Here is a 15,089-nt window from a genome sequence, read left to right as displayed (position 1 = left end):
GTGTACTTACCCCCAGTGCTTGGGTTCGCTCTTGATTACCATTGTTTCTACCATCATGCATATTTAACCCTAATTATATGTTATGAATATTTGATTGAAGGCATTATCAAAATTGTGTAAATGCATATCAATGTCCCTGCATATTCAATAAGTATCTATTGAATAAGGGTTATGTGTATGCATGTAAAAACTCTGTCTCACATGATTTAATGATAACTGGCTGTCCATTTATTTCGTATCTATTAATACAGTACATCCAGCCCCCCCCCCCCCACCCTCCACCCCCCCTCTCCAATCATGACTGCAAAAATCTACTCTGTAGCGTATGCTGCTTTATCTGCTGTGGCGTGTGACTGTACAGTGTGTGTGTGTGTTTGTGAATGTGTGTATATCTGCATGTGTGCACCTGATAAAATAAGCCTTCCCCTCCCTCCCTCCCTCCCTCCATCTCCTTCCCTTCCTCCTTCACTTTCACTTTCCTGCCATGCGGGTGGAGAGAGAGAGTGAGCGAGAGGGAGAAGGAGGAAGTGACCTATATAGGAAGCTGTCCCCAGCCCCATCCAGCTCCAGCTGCCTGCTGCATTTCAAGAAGAGGGCTCCTATGAATAACACAGAGGATGCCTCAACACCGCTGCCTTCAATAAACCCATCCTCAATGAGTGTTAATGACAGTGAGGCGCTGAGACAATCGAAGAGGATGTACGTGCGTGTGTGTGTGTGTGTGTGTGTGTGCGTGTGTGTCTGTGTGTATGAGGTGTGCGGTGGCACAGAGCAATGCCATTGCCCTGGGCAAAGGCAAGGTTGCCCTAGGTGATAAATGAAACTTTGAAAAGTACATGAAAGCTCTAGGAACCGCAGAGAACTGACAGGCATACCTAGTATGTAAGGGAGACCTGGGGGTGTTATTGTGTGGAGAATACACTAATACATTTTTCGGGGGGGGGTTGTGAGTTTGACCGTGCCACAGGAGTTTTTTTGGTTACAGTCAGTAGTAAATGCGGTGTATTTTGTTGGCTTACTTTCTTTTGGAAGCTTTTTGAACTTCCAGATAATATTCTCTCAGGCTACAATCATTCCAACCCAATCCCAGCCTACAGAGAGCTCCATATTGTGCGGTTCAGTCCCAGTGTGTTGGACATTGATGGATGCTCAGTCTCACCCTACCCAGAGACACCCACCCCGTAGGGGCCACAACTGGCACACACGAGTCACTGGCCTGACAGGCTGTCTGCCATATCCCTGGCTATGATGAACGGCCACAGCATGTCCACCATCATACCAGCCAGCCACAGCAAGCTCACACAACTTCTGGACCAACACTGAAGTATCAGTTCTGGTGATAGGCTAGGTATGAGGAGTAGGGACAACAACTGGGTTATCTGGAAAGTATGTAGATGTGGAGAATAGGTAGTGCCTGTTTGGTATTGTATACAGTCAGATTTGCAGGGTTAAATGATAGGTATACTGGAGCTATTTCAACAGGAGCCTGTATGTCTGTGTGTCTTTGTACACTGTGTGCATCTGGGCACATTTCTGTTGAGGTTTCTGTGCTGCATGATGTTCACTGTGCCAAAGACTGGGTTTTCATACAAGGTTCAGAGGACAGAATGATCTTACGACTGAGGCTCAGCCCACCGTACAGCACAGGCTTTGATAGACGTAGTAATATGAGATGCAGATTTATTTAGACTGCTGAATATGGACTGCACATGTGCGTAGTGTTCCTGGTCTCAAGCATGCAGAGTTTATGGGGGATATTTAAATTGTAAATAAGGGAAGTTTGGTCCATCTAGTTTGTGATCTAACAATATCTCGGCTTTCCCCAAATAAGGACAGTTTGTGACTGACAGCTTAGTTGAATGATTATTCAAATCAGAAAATGACTGAGAATTGGAATGGCAAAAGGGGCTAGGGGGAGGGGGTCATTTTAAATGCTCTGCTCAGGGGGAAGGCCTTGTTTCAGGCAGTAACATGTGAACAACATGAACATTTGTCTTGATTTAGTAAACCACTGGTGTTGAGCAGCCATCACTGAGGATATGTCATGACGAGGGTCGGGGAGTTATTGATTAAATGTAATAATTTATAAGTAATCTGATTTTATAAAATGTAGCTGCAATCTACGTTACCAGCTAAAATATTGTAATCAGATTACAAATACATTTGAAAAATATATATCTTCTTGGATTACTTTTCATTTCAGAAAGTATGTCACATTAGAAAGATACATTATGAGACTTTTCTGTTTTCTCAATGATATTCAATTCAGCAATTGAAGTTTGTTCCACCAGAGCGAGTCTGACCACAAGTCAGAGACCATTATGATGACACACCAAATGCATTAGATGGATTCTTTTGTCCTCTTCTAATGCCTAATAATGGGAAATATATCCAACAGTAACTGAAAGTAATCAGACTACGTTACTGAGTTTGGGTTATCCAAAATGACCTTACTGATTATAATTTTGGATTGCACTACTGTAACGGATTACATTTAAAAAATAACCTATATATTCAATCTCTTCTTTTTACTGCTCTAACCGTGAAGCTGAATGTGGATATGATGGTGTTCTAATGTTAGTCGTCTCCTATGCAAATTGCATTGCCTTGCAAGCACCATGGTAATTAGAGGATAGATGGAGATTGGATTGTTTCTCATGGCTTACTGCCCACGCCGTTTGCTCTGTCCCTATATCTTCGCTCTGTCTACACTCCTTTGCTCGCTCAGCCTCCCTCGCTCAGCCTCGTTCCTCAGCCCCCTCGCTCACTCAGCCTTATGGATAAGAAAGGGAGGAAAAAGCCCTCCACCCTGTCAATCTCTGGGGGAATATTTTGCTCACAGCACTCTGAAAATCTAGTCTGGTTAAAGCTGCTTGGTGCTGAGGAGATAAGACACACAGACTTAGAGTTCTCTCCCCTCCTCCCCTGAAGAACAGCGTATGTGATCAGCAGAAGCACCTACAATAGTCTACCATGTGACATGTCTATCTACATTCGTCTCCAAGACTGTGGTCAGACTAGGGCTCGTTCACAATACATCCAGCTGCAGACACAGTAATAACTATAACCAGGGTCCACACTGAGCTGGAAAAAGAATGGAGATGAGTCACCAGACTGGTCAGGCAGACACAAGATGGTAATGACTTTTAAACAAGCGGGACAACAGGATCTCACCAGCTGTGGATAGGCTACCCAATCCTTAACACCTGCGGAAATGGCAGCCAGACGCGAGTCATTAATTGTGTCTGTGACATTTACTCATATCCCCATAACAATGGCCACTATTTCACCACTTGGAGCAATGTTTTTATTCAGGCGTCCATATTGTTTTGTGTAGGTTTGAGAAGAAGTTTTACTTGACTAAGATGTTCGATGATTTAAGGCAGAAGTAAACAACTGGTAAGGAAAAGCTATTGATTGACTCCACTTTCTAAGGGCCTCTTTAAGACAGGGACCTATAAACAGACATAAAGCTCCTATAGACAGTGCCTTGTTAACACTGCATACTAACTTGCTAATGGCTGATGATTTAGGGAACGCACATAGTTATTTATCCCTCCTAAGTCTTCTTATTAAAAGCTGGACTTGGAACAAGAAGGACTCTCGTAAATTAGCTTTCAAAGAGGTAGGCCCTCCTATTTGATGAGTGTACGCAGTCATAAAAGATGTGTGAATTTATCTCTATGTCAATGACTGTACGTTTTACCTGGCAATTGAGTGGTCCCCCACCTCTCACAGTAAGTGAATTCAACCTTTCTTTGAAGAACAAGTCAAGTATTTTCAGAAGTGCATCTTCAATATTGGCAATCTCATCCACCTTTAACTCAGAATATGTTTCCTCATCTCCCACCATATGAAAAAGATTGGAGACATTAATGGTAGGCCCTGGACATAATGGGAAATGGTATCCCCCATACTGTTATGGATATTCCCATCCATTAGGCAATCTAAAATGACCCCTGCTTCTCCAGCGAAGGTGGTGTCCATTTGCAGCTTTTATCATGGACTGGGAACAGCAACAGCTCCCTCTACCACACACACACAAACACACACACACACACACACACACACACACACACACACACACACACACACACACACACACACACACACACACACACACACACACACAAACCGTAATGATGTTCTGCCGGGCTGGATGACATGATGTGAGACCCCTCTATAGGGGAATGAGTAGTAATGATAGAACACCACTCTAATGAGCTACACACATAACATCCAGTGTGGAGATGGCCACTGCTATCATACCATCGTTGACCTGTGCATGGTGGTTCTCTCACTATAATTGGACCAAGTCTGGGCTGCTTGCTGTAGTAATGGGTCACACTCCAACCCTTGACCCTATCCTCACACCCCATAGTAGTCATACTGGCATGCATTTGTGGTGATGCATGTGATGTTTCCTCCCTGGAGACTCACTGTACAGTGCCTTGCGAAAGTATTCGGCCCCCTTGAACTTTGCGACCTTTTGCCACATTTCAGGCTTCAAACATAAAGATAATTTATTTGTGAAGAATCAACAACAAGTGGGACACAATCATGAAGTGGAACGACATTTATTGGATATTTCAAACTTTTTTAACAAATCAAAAACTGAAAAATTGGGCGTTCAAAATTATTCAGCCCCCTTAAGTTAATACTTTGTAGCGCCACCTTTTGCTGCGATTACAGCTGTAAGTCGCTTGGGGTATGTCTCTATCAGTTTTGCACATCGAGAGACTGAAATTTTTTCCCATTCCTCCTTGCAAAACAGCTCGAGCTCAGTGAGGTTGGATGGAGAGCATTTATGAACAGCAGTTTTCAGTTCTTTCCACAGATTCTCGATTGGATTCAGGTCTGGACTTTGACTTGGCCATTCTAACACCTGGATATTTTTATTTTTGAACCATTCCATTGTAGATTTTGCTTTATGTTTTGGATCATTGTCTTGTTGGAAGACAAATCTTCGTCCCAGTCTCAGGTCTTTTGCAGACTCCATCAGGTTTTCTTCCAGAATGGTCCTGTATTTGGCTCCATCCATCTTCCCATCAATTTTAACCATCTTCCCTGTCCCTGCTGAAGAAAAGCAGGCCCAAACCATGATGCTGCCACCACCATGTTTGACAGTGGGGATGGTGTGTTCAGCTGTGTTGCTTTTACGCCAAACATAACGTTTTGCATTGTTGCCAAAAAAGTTCAATTTTGGTTTCATCTGACCAGAGCACCTTCTTCCACATGTTTGGTGTGTCTCCCAGGTGGCTTGTGGCAAACTTTAAACAACACTTTTTATGGATATCTTTAAGAAATGGCTTTCTTCTTGCCACTCTTCCATAAAGGCCAGATTTGTGCAATATACGACTGATTGTTGTCCTATGGACAGTCTCCCACCTCAGCTGTAGATCTCTGCAGTTCATCCAGAGTGATCATGGGCCTCTTGGCTGCATCTCTGATCAGTCTTCTCCTTGTATGAGCTGAAAGTTTAGAGGGACGGCCAGGTCTTGGTAGATTTGCAGTGGTCTGATACTCCTTCCATTTCAATATTATCGCTTGCACAGTGCTCCTTGGGATGATTAAAGCTTGGGAAATCTTTTTGTATCCAAATCCGGCTTTAAACTTCTTCACAACAGTATCTCGGACCTGCCTGGTGTGTTCCTTGTTCTTCATGATGCTCTCTGCGCTTTTGACGGACCTCTGAGACTATCACAGTGCAGGTGCATTTATACGGAGACTTGATTACACACAGGTGGATTGTGTTTATCATCATTAGTCATTTGGGTCAACATTGGATCATTCAGAGATCCTCACTGAACTTCTGGAGAGAGTTTGCTGCACTGAAAGTAAAGGGGCTGAATAATTTTGCACGCCCAATTTTTCAGTTTTTGATTTGTTAAAAAAGTTTGAAATATCCAATAAATGTCGTTCCACTTCATGATTGTGTCCCACTTGTTGTTGATTCTTCACAAAAAAATACAGTTTTATATCTTTATGTTTGAAGCCTGAAATGTGGCAAAAGGTCGCAAAGTTCAAGGGGGTCGAATACTTTCGCAAGGCACTGTATGTGCTGGAGGAAAGTGGGAGAGGTCACTGCAATGTGTTGACGTTCTCACCGCATCTCCCTGCTACTCCTGCTATTTAACCTCACCCTGCTCGGTGAACCAAGCCCAGGCCCGAATCGATGTTTTACTGGAATGCGGGATAGGAGCCTTTATAACAAGACATACAAGATCATATCAAGACATGGATCATTATGGGATATTCATTAAATTTTTTGATCTCATATGACAACAGAGAACCCTTATAGCCCAGACAATAGCCTACATATACACTGCTCAAAAAAATAAAGGGAACACTTAATCAACACAATGTAACTCCAAGTCAATCATACTTCTGTGAAATCAAACTGTCCACTTAGGAAGCAACACTGATTGACAATACATTTCACATGCTGTAGTGCAAATGGAATAGACAACAGGTGGAAATTATAAGCATTTAGCAAGACACCCCCAATAAAGGAGTGGTTCTGCAGGTGGGGAACACAGACCACTTCTCTGTTCCTATGCTTCCTAGTTGATGTTTTGGTCACTTTTGAATGCTGGCGGTGCTTTCACTCTAGTGGTAGCATGAGACGGAGTCTACAACCCACACAAGTGGCTCAGGTAGTGCATCTCATCCAGGATGGCACATCAATGCGAGATGTGGCAAGAATGTTTGCTGTGTCTGTCAGCGTAGTGTCCAGAGCATTGAGGTGCTACCAGGAGACAGGCCAGTACATCAGGAGACGTGGAAGAGGCCGTAGGAGGGCAACAACCCAGCAGCAGGACCACTACCTCCGCCTTTGTGCAAGGAGGAGCAGGAGGAGCACTGCCAGAGCCCTGCAAAATGACCTCCAGCAGGCCACAAATGTGCATGTGTCTGCTCAAACGGTCAGAAACAGACTCCATGAGGGTGGTATGAGGGCCCGACGTCCACAGGTGGGGGTTGTGCTTACAGCCCAACACCGTGCAGGACGTTTGGCATTTGCCAGAGAACACCAAGATTGGCAAATTCGCCACTGGCACCCTTTGCTCTTCACAGATGAAAGCAGGTTCACACTGAGCACATGTGACAGACGTGACAGTCTGGAGACGCCATGGAGAATGTTCTGCTGCCTGCAACATCCTCCAGCATGACCGGTTTGGCGGTGGGTCAGTCATGGTGTGGGGTGGCATTTCTTTGGGGGGCCACACAGCCCTCCATGTGCTCGCCAGAGGTAGCCTGACTGCCATTAGGTACTGAGATGAGATCCTCAGACCCCTTGTGAGACCATATGCTGGTGCGGTTGGCCCTGGGTTCCTCCTAATGCAAGACAATGCTAGACCTCATGTGGCTGGAGTGTGTCAGCAGTTCCTGCAAGAGGAAGGCATTGATGCTATGGATTGGCCCGCCCGTTCCCCAGACCTGAATCCAATTGAGCACATCTGGGACATCATGTTTCGCTCCATCCACCAACGCCACGTTGCACCACAGACTGTCCAGGACTTGGCGGATGCTTTAATCCAGGTCTGGGAGGAGATCCCTCAGGAGACCATCCACCACCTCATCAGGAGCATGCCCAGGTGTTGTAGGGAGGTCATACAGGCACGTGGGGGCCGCACACACTACTGAGCCTCATTTTGACTTGTTTTAAGGACATTACATCAAAGTTGGATCAGCCTGTAGTGTGGTTTTCCACTTTAATTTTGAGTGTGACTCCAAATCCAGACCTCCATGGGTTGATACATTTGATTTCAATTGATAATTTTTGTGTGATTTTGTTGTCAGCACATTCAACTATGTAAAGAAAAAAGTATTTAATAAGAATATTTCATTCATTCAGATCTAGGATGTGTTATTTTAGTGTTCCCTTTATTTTTTCGAGCAGTGTATATTCAATCTATGCATTTATTTATAATGACAGTTGAACATCCTGTGGCCTTGACAACGTTATACAGTATAACAATGCTATATGCCAATGGGGAAAGACGAGCCCAAAGGATATGGCATTCCATAGCACCATACACTGACTCATAGAATGGTTCTGAATGTACAATGATAAACGGATTAACCTTTTTAACTGGGAGGCACGGTATCATTCCTGCTCTTTCTGTCTCTCCGCAGTGATTCCTATGGGACTGTTGATCCTTCAGGCTCCGCATGTACACTAGCTACCTGATGGGACTGATATGGATGGCTGTAACATAGAGCATTGTATAGTTGTTTGTTCATCTGCTGTATCAGGTGTCATAGGATTTAGCTGTCATTAGATGTGACTACTAGCTTCTTGTTTGACATAGAGACATAGAGGCTAGATATGTTCACCTGAAAAACACACGTTTTATCTGAATGGAAGCTACTGAGGCAGTTCCACATAATGTGTAGTAGTTATGATTCATGGTTCGTTGAGGCTGATAGTGGAAAATCATAATAATGTCAACACACACACACACACACACACACACACACACACACACACACACACACACACACACACACACACACACACACCTCCCACCCCCATGTGCGCCTGACTTTGTCTGAAAATGGGGGTGCAAACGCTGGGGGGTAAGTTTTCCTGCAATGCTGTGCTGTTTCTTAACAGGGGGAATCCATATTTATGAACAGAACACAGCTATTTTTCTTTGGTTTTGACACAATAAATTACACTGAAAAAGTGTTTTAGTGATTAGATTACTAATCTACTCCCTTCCTTCTATTTATTGACAGGTCTGAACCCCTACCAACCCTTTGACTGACAAACATAATTCTCCTTCCACAATGATGTAGTACAATTTTTGAATGTGAACTTTGATTTATCTTTGAACAATTTTCTTTCTCAACACGACAGTGTTATCTGGAAGGACATTGAACAAGAACTCTCAACTTGAAAAAGCAAATTGGAGTTTTGCTTTTAAATTTGGTCATTGATTATGTTCACATAAAAATAATGTTGCAAACATATGATGAATGCGGCCCCGAATATGCAATAGAAAAATAACATGTAACTCCAGTAATATGGGTCATATTTCAACATGAACCCTGTCTCCTACCATTTCTTTCACAAAGGCTACTTCATACAACAACAACAATAATTGTGAGCTACTCATATCCAGCCTGCATATTTTGTTATTGTGTAGGCCTAATTTGATAAATAGAAACAAAGAACAGCACTACATACATAATGTAATTGCGTTTTGGTTCTTAAAACCACACATTTGGAACAAAAAATCATTTGACTGTACTCTACCTTGAGAATCTTTCCTTTTTAAGATGAGATAAAATACACGTTTTTTTTTTCATTTGAACAAATATGTAGCCTGCAGCTAGGCTACCATAAATGATTGTCATTTTGAACAACAACCAAAGTGAGTGGGGTACGTATCCGACAACAAATTGTGAAGAAACAGAATAATCATGAAAAGTATGAGGAATAACAAAAGATGAATGAAAAAAAGTGTATTCTCAACAAGCACACCAGTTGACCATTCTGCTTTTCCTCCAACATGGACTTGTATTGGCGCCATTGTTTGAAGCACTGTCACCATTCATTTTTTAATTTTTATTGACTTGTATATTTCATTTCCTCTACATCATATTATAACTCCTGACAAATGTTAATGCTTACTTTGTTAATAGTGAAACACAGTAAATGCCAATGTAAAAGACAGCATACGTATTTGATTCAAAAAGGGTAGAAATGACTTATTTTGTCAATATGACTTACCAAGCCAAGCAGAGCTGTTTGTTTTATTGGGATACAAATGATCCTGTGCTTTTTTAATTTGGTGCATAGGCACATACAGTACATACTGTACACAGCTTGGCTACATTGTAACCGCAAAGCGGCCAAGGTCCTCTTGCATATGGGGCTACCCAGGACTGTTCGTTTTGTAACTAACAGTCATTCAACAGATATAATGATGCCATTTTAGGCCTACTGATCATTTCTCAATTGCGAGCTATCATTGACAGTCTGTGAGCTGCCGGACATGCAGTTTTGTGCAAAGATGCAACCTTTGGTAGTCTGATACTCAAGAGTCAGAGGCTGCCACATTACAGGGCAAAGTAAGAACCACGATGAGAGCCCCACCTGTTTTGAGCCTCACCTGTTTAGCAAAAACATTATAAAAATAAAATACACATGGATGTTTTTGTTGTTTTGTTGCCTGTGTTGCGTGTTATTTTGACATTAATACATGTCACATATCAATTTAAAATCAACCTTTAAAAACAAATGTGTTGAGTTAATAAAGCCGCATACAAACATGGTCTCTTTTTTGTTTTCTTGAGTAAAGCAGCTCAGAAATGCAGGTGTTTCACATGTGGAGGGTCAGCCAGCGGAAAATACAGAGCATAGGGGTTGGTAATCTTCTCTATTTGTGCCATGATTGGCTCAGTGTTCATTCACTCATGGGGACACCACGTCACCGCCAAATTTACAGGAAGAGCTTGAAAATTCAAGCCTCCTTGGGTGCTGCCATAGATTTACATTAGAAGTGCCAATCCAAGAAGGCTCAAGGTCATTGACCACAGATAAAATGACACAAAATGTATCTAACGTAGCTTTGATTGGACTGGTGTCAACATGTCAACGTCATACTTTCAAAATCTTACCTAGCAAGCTGACAAGCAGTCATCATCATGAATCACATCAACAATCTACTGGCAAATCCTTTTCAAAAAGTCATATGAAGATAAATGATCGGCCATTGGACATAAACATCACACAACAAGTTCAACAATCAGTGGTCTGATGGAATCAGTGGCTACTTGCAAGTGTTGCAAAGCAATCACTATTTTGCTTCCCCTGCTATTCAGTGGAGAGGGTGTGTGGTACAAGTCTGGGATTAAGGGTATCTTTTCCAATCTTGAAAGAATAAACACTCACACACAACACCATGGGCCAGAAAAGGTTGAATAGATTGGCCATGCTGTCAATCCAGCATGACATCTGCCGCGTTCAAAACGACTGTAAACTCGGAACTGGGGAATCCCAGATTTAAGTGAGTTCAAGATAACTGGGAACTCTGGAAAAAAAAACTAGCTCTGACTGGGAAAATATATTTTGAACGGTCATCCAATTCTGAATTCCAAATCGGGAACTCTGGCCTCTTTCTAGAGCTGGGTTGCAGCTATGCTGTCACTGTGGGGCACTGCGGGGCACTACGGTAGTGTTTTAATTGTTTTATCAGAGTGACAGACAGGAGAAACAAGTGGACTAAAGTATTCCTTCCAGTGCAGGCTGAGGCTTGGGCCCAGGCTCCATGCTAGACAGTCAATTACAAGGAGTGGAATGGCCCTGGGGTAAACATATGGGAAGGAGATAACACTCTGCGCTGTGCAGAACCTTCCGGACAGACACTCTCTCTCACAGACCCTGCAACCCTTCAGCCTGCTATAACCTCTAATACACACAGGAGAGAGAGGAGGAGTGTGATGTGAATATTTGTATGAATAGAAATAGATATTCGGTGAATACTACAGAGACTATATTGGGGATTTTTTAAAATCAATATTCAGCATTTGTAGCAGAATGGACAGTACATTATATTGCTTCTGACGGTCTTCTTGGCCTTCAGTTTGCAGGGTTTGATAAGCTGGCTGTCTTGGTTCACATTCTGTGTTTTTAACCTTTTACTGCAGTGGTCTAAATCAGGGTCACATAGAGCGATTCTTGGCAGTCTTAAACAAATTTACTTTGAAACAAAAGGGCTTAAGAAGAAGATACCTGTACCATGTCGGATAAAGTGTAAATATTACACTTTACATCACAGAAGAAATATAACACAACTATTTGACATTGAAACAGTTTTATTTAAACATCTTTATTAATGATTTAATTATTACAAATATTAGTACATTCTACCCATGAGGTGAAAGAGGGCGCTTTAGGTCATTGACTACTACACCGAGAAGGAAAACACAATCTTAGAGTGTTCTGTGTAAAGTGTGATCACATTGTGATCGCTGTAATAACCCATAATCAACACTCCCTCAACGTTTCCTCAACACTAATCCAGCCCCTCCTCCCGCTTCCCAGTTAGACTAATAAATAACAGGGCCATTACAGCAGGCTGTGTCTCCCACCGCTCCCGTGGGTCAAACATGGGGACTATGTGATGTGCTCACTGGTGGCCACAGTCTCAGCCAGCCCAGCAAATGAATTTACGGAACAATCTCAGGATCAATCACTTCACTTAGCCAATTACGAGATAGCGAGAAAGATGTCCATTACCATAAGGGCCAATCAATAGCCGGAGCCAGAGAGGCTTAATGTCTGCCCCTGTGCCACTAGGGGTTACATGGGTTCTAATGGAGGGGGGCGGGCTCACCGCTCTTATTGGGCGAACAGATAGACTGACCCGTCAGATAAATATGGTTACAGGATGTCAGGATTAAAAGGTTTCACCTTGAAGATTGTAAATATGACAACCGTTGTGGTGGTGAGATGATCGCCATGGGAGTCTTTACCGCCTCAATCAGAAAATAGCGAAGCTCTTGTTTTAAATGTTTCACTTTCAGTTTTGTTTGATGTTTGTGGATGTTTTTTCAGGAGGCTGTACATCATGAATACTGGTTGTTGATACTTATGACAGTTGATGTGGACAAGGAAATGGTTTAGGGATCCAGCACCTCTCTGGCCAGACAGACAGACAGTGGAAGGAGGGTTTCTCTACTTGCCGCAGGTTATTGCCCTCTGTGCCCAGTTTTTCAAAAGTTATCTATCTGGATTTCGCATATCGGATAGGATTAAATAGAATGTATAGATTGGATGAATCAATTGATTGTATGGGGATTCTCGTTAGATTCATTGTATTTCTATGAATTTAATCATGTCCGAATAGATCATTTTTGAAAAACTGGGCCCCGGGGTCCTTATTGCACGGTATTATCTCTCGGACACCCCCCCATTCATCATTATTCATCACTCAACATCTATCTCTTTCTCTTTCTGTCTTTCACTCTCTGCCCCCCCCCCCCCTCTCTCTCTCCAGCCCTTCCCATGTTTATGCCTGTAGTATGAGCACAATTCTATTGGTTGTATCTCATATATGCTGTGGACGTATCTACTGTAGTTGTAGCCTGACAAAAGACCATGTCCCTACTCAAGGTCAGATCAATGCCTCAGTATGTGAAGCAGAGTGTCCTTGTAAGCTGGAACATTTAACTGTGCTGCAGCATTATAGATAATACATTGAGTGTACCCCACTTTAGTCCTCAGAACAGCCTCAATTCATCAGGGGCATGGACTACAAGGTGTCCAAAGCGTTCCACAGGGATGCTGGCCCATGTTGACTCCAATGCTTCCCACAGTTGTGTCAAGTTGGCTGAATGTCCTTTGGGTGGTGGACCATTTTTGATACACACGGGAAACTGTTGAGCATGAAAAACCCAGCAGCATTGCAGTTCGTGACACACTCAAACCGATCTGCCTGGCACCTGATACCATATCCTGTTCAAAGGCACTTAAATATGTTTGTCTTGCCCGTTCACCCTCTGAATGGCACACATACACAATCCGCGTCTCAATTGTCTCAAAGCCTTAAAATCCGTCTTTAAACTGTCTCCTCCACTTCGTCTACACCGATTGAAGTGGATTTGAGAGGTGACATCAATCAGGGATCATAGCTTTCACCTGGATTCACCTGGTCAGTCTATGTCATGGAAAGAGCAGGTGTTCCTAATGTTTTGAATACTCAGCGTATACTGGATGTACAGTAAACTATTTTCTTCTTCTTAAGTTGAATACATCACTTGAACCTGCTGCCTTTTTAAGATTGTAAAAGCAAACCGTTACCTAAGAATTCTCTCCTAGTAGACCTGAGGACAACCTCAAAAAGTCTGAGATTCTTGTGGCATACTTTAGGTCGATAGTGATGGCTCTGCGCTGTACTAAGTCCCTAATGAGGTATTGAACGATGACTGAATGACTTGAATTTGTATTGTAAAATACCTAGAAATATAACGCATCCATTTCCTTCAACATACTGTTATTGCCAATGTACTGGACAATAGTTGTGAGATGGATGCAGAAACAAAATTGAACAGCTGAAAGTTAATGGGACCTGAGAGAGGCTACACTGCGTGGTGTTGTAGTTAAATGCTGCAGTAGATAAGAAACAAAGGGTTTTGCAGATGAGGACAAAGTTAGGGTTAAGGTTAAGACTAAAAGCCTTTTGCAGATGAGGACAAAGTTAGGGTTAAGGTTAAGACTAAAAGCCTTTTGTAGATGAGGACAAAGTTAGGGTTAAGGTTAAGACTAAAAGCCTTTTGTAGATGAGGACAAAGTTAGGGTTAAGGTTAAGACTAAAAGCCTTTTGTAGATGAGGACAAAGTTAGGGTTAAGGTTAAGACTAAAAGCCTTTTGTAGATGACGTTGTGTATAGAGGTATTCGAATGCTGAATTGAAAAACAGTTCTCGTCTAATTTATATTGAGATTCCTAAGACTCATATCTTTCAGAAAATCTCATGCTGGTGTCTCCCGTAGTTTTGGAACCTGGTGATTTACCTGTTAACCTAAGGTCGATGTCCACCCCCATCGTGGAAATATAATTAGCATAATAAAATCATCACCATAACAATCTGTCAGTTTAAGCTATAGATATATTTCAAAAAAGCATTGGACTCGTCTCAATCCACCACACCTGCCGATGTCGCAATTCTACATCAGCCGTGAAAGGTGACAGACTAGAGTGGTGTTTGTCAGACCATGAGGTGGCCCACACAAAACCGTCTGTAGCGTCCGAATGAGGACACTCTCACGAACACGATGGTGTTCTCCATTTCTCTCTACCACCCCCACGAGCATCTTGGGACTCATCTGAAGTCAGAACAGCCGATCTGCCAACTTCTGTCCGTAGAGTCTGAACAGTTTGGGCTACACACCTCAGTGACCCCCCCTGTTAAAACGAGACTCTCACGAGCACCTACATATTTTTCTCTAGGACGCCCACAGACCTCACAAGACTTGTCTGAAGGTCCCCTGGTACCAGTTGAAAAAATGTATGGAAGTATACATGAAGTCTGTGTAGTGCCAAAATAAGGGGTTAAATACATGTAAAAATAAATATAC

This window comes from Oncorhynchus clarkii, chromosome 25 (genome assembly GCF_045791955.1).
Source record: "Oncorhynchus clarkii lewisi isolate Uvic-CL-2024 chromosome 25, UVic_Ocla_1.0, whole genome shotgun sequence".
Classification (NCBI taxonomy): Eukaryota; Metazoa; Chordata; class Actinopteri; order Salmoniformes; family Salmonidae; genus Oncorhynchus; species Oncorhynchus clarkii.
Note: the sequence above shows the minus strand (reverse complement) of the source record.